The following is a 3,123-nucleotide window of genomic DNA, read 5'->3' on the forward strand; positions in this document are numbered from 1 at the left end:
TTGTTTAGATCACATAAAAATGAGAGTAAGTCTTTGACATTCAATCACTGTATTTTCCTATATTCCAGAGTAAACAATCCCTTTCAACACTCAAGCTTTAACAGGGTATTCTTAGAAAGTTATGTGAATTGCTAACGGAAGCTATTGGCTTAACAAATCAGTAGTTTCGTTTTTTCAGGGAAACACAGTTCCAGATAAGGACCTTTGCATTATTTTTTTGTCTCAAGTGTGAATTCCTATGTGGGGGAAAAATAGATATGCTTTCCGTATACATTGAGTCACTCTGTTCACCTTGCAGGTGAGTGGCCTCCAGACTCATATTCAAAGCCATTTTGGGAAAGGGATCTGTGGCCTCTACACTGTTGTATAAGTTCACAAAAGAAAGCTCCTTAATCCTGGATGCTAACTGAGGTATAGCCCTTGAGGATGTTTTCTTCCCTGTGAATTTTCTAAAAATTTGAGGTTTTAGGCAAGTTGGGTATTTATCCAATTTTGGCCGTAATAAGGTTTTCACATATCTGTATATTTTCAGACAGCCTGGGAATTCAGAATTCCTTATGAAACATTTCAGATTGAGGCAGGATCATCAGACTTTTCTTGATCCCATTTGTACTTTCGGGTCTTTCATGCTTAGTGGGTTTTTTCATGCCGGGTACAGTTGGACAGCTGACCAAATCTTCTCCCACATTTTTTGCAACTATATGGCCTTTCAGCCTCATGACTCTGCAGATGAAGCACAAATTCTTTGTTCTCTGGGAAGGTTTTCCCACATTCTGGACACTTAAATATCTTCTCCTTTATGTGGATTCCTTCATGGCGACTCCGATGAGAGTTTTGACGAAAGTTTTTCCCACACTGAGAACATGAATAAGGTTTCTCTCCTGTATGGATTCGCTCATGTTTATTAAGGTTTGTTTTATGATTGAAGCTTTCCCCACAGTGACTACAGTCATATGGTTTTTCTCCAGTGTGAGTCCTCTGGTGGGAAATAAGATAAGAACTTTCATTAAACAGTTTCCCACACAATGGTCAAGTGTACCATCTTGTTCTCTGATTTTGGCTAAGTGCAATCAAATTGATATCCACATATTTTGAGAGTTCCTCTAGTGGAGTAACATTTTCAATGGTAACTAGAAGATTTCTCATTTTCCTTTGCTTGGGAATAGATGTATTTAGTCTTTCTTTATGGCATGGTGATTCCTCAGAGACTGCAGAACAATCTACTTCATCACAGTCTGAAGTCTCTTCTCTATGATCTTCATTCTCTACAGTTTCCTTCTGAAGATCTTCACTCTCAGGATTAACGTCATGAATCAGTAACATCATCTCCCCAACATTGTCTTCCTTCTCTGAGGTGGGCTGTTGAGTAGCATCCAGGCTCACACATTCTTCTTGGGAATGAAATATATTCAAATCCTCAAGGACCACCAGTTCCTCAGGCTCAGTTTTCAAATACAGAGACACTGTGTCCTGTTTCTGCTGGATTCCTTCTCTGGGCAGAAGCTTCACCATGGGATGAGGTTGCAGTCTGTTCTGAAAGTTTGAGCTCACATCCTTCATAATAATCTTGGTTATTATGGGCTTGGGCAAGAAGGTGAGGAAGTACTCCAGAACCAGCTGGTGGATGATCTTGGGCCCACTAGTAGCATCTCAAAGTAGGTCTTGGTCCAGCTTGGAGTCCAGAGGAACTCTCAGTATAAAGGACCACTTTAGCTTTAAGGGCATTGGAACCACTTTTGCAGCCATCATGCCTTGCAATCACACACCACATTCATTTTGCGGAGCTTCAGGAGTCACCTCTTACTGAAGGAAATCTGTCAGAAAGCTGAGTGCTCAGGTGCTCTGTCATCCCTGGGCCCTTGCAGAGGACGGCCCAGGGACCCTGGCGCAGAGAGACCGGGGAAACTAGGCGCGAGAGGCCGAGCCCTCCCCTCCCCCTTCCGAATACTTAATCAACTTTTTCTGCACAATTATATCAATACTTACTGTGTCCTACCATCCCTATGCAGATACTCCAAGATAATACTACCTTTCTGAGCAGTGCAATGGATCATTATGTTGTATACTTCTGCTTACTCTGAAGTTTTGTGACTAGCAGATATAAGAGTATTAAAAATAAAATATAAGGGGTGCCTGGGTGGCTCGGTCGGTTAAGTGTCTGTCTTTGGCTCAGGTCGTGATCCCAGGGTCTCTGGGATCAAACCCCGCATCAGGCTCTCTGCTCAGCAGGGAGCCTGCTTTCCCTCTCCCTCTGCCAACTTGTACTCTCTCTGTCAAATAAATAAATAAAATCTTAAAAAAAAAAACAACAACCAAAGAAACAAACAAAAAACATGAAATGGCTTGTAGGCATCTTGCAGTAACTCTTTTTCCAAGCCTTGGGCTGTCAAGTCCTGAGAGTCTGTGAATTCAACTTAGTTTTTTTTTTAATTTTTTTATTGTTATGTTAATCACCATATATTACATCATTAGTTTTTGATGTAGTGTTCCATGATTCATTGTTTGTTCATAACACCCAGTGCTCCATGCAGAATGTGCCCTCTTTAATACCCATCACCAGGCTAACCCATCCCCCTTCAACTTAGTTTTTAATTCTGCAACACACACAGTTGATTTTGAGTGTGATTTTCAGGGAAATAAGAGATTATTTCAGGGGCATATAGATCTCCTGTTCTTTGTCAATTGGGCTAAGAGTTTAAAGCCTTGAGCTTGTCACTGTCTTTCTGTATGCTGTCTAATACAGTAATAAGATATCCTAGCCCATATGCATCAAAAGTAGATGCTTGGTTCCATAAGTGTCTTTAGATGCATGATAACAATCAACCACAGGTGACAATTTAATTAATCATGATGCATGATATTCTAAGAATTAGAATACTGATTTCTCTTTTCCCATTGGTGAGGAGCTCCACACATTTTTCAAGGTCAAGAATACAGCCAAACCAATCCATCAATTTCATTTATGAGGTTTTGTTTCTTGGGATTACGTTTTGTACCAATATAGTATCCTACTCAGGATCCAGTTAGAAACAGAGAAATCATACTAAAGAGGGCAACAGAAAGAAGTTAGTGTATTGAATTGGATAGAGAAGTATTAGAAGATGGAAAGATCAAAATAGAACA

General features: G+C 40.2%; 1 pseudogene; it reads right to left on the reverse strand.

Moving 5' to 3' along the window:
• Positions 1-567: 567 nt before the first annotated feature.
• Positions 568-1,749, reverse strand: LOC114200893 (zinc finger protein 200 pseudogene; annotated as a pseudogene).
• Between the last annotated feature and the right edge of the window lie 1,374 nt (positions 1,750-3,123).

Source organism: Eumetopias jubatus, unplaced genomic scaffold (genome assembly GCF_037043125.1).
Source record: "Eumetopias jubatus isolate StellerSeaLion01/CBP00866 unplaced genomic scaffold, mEumJub1_p1.0 scaffold_17, whole genome shotgun sequence".
Lineage (NCBI taxonomy): Eukaryota > Metazoa > Chordata > Mammalia > Carnivora > Otariidae > Eumetopias > Eumetopias jubatus.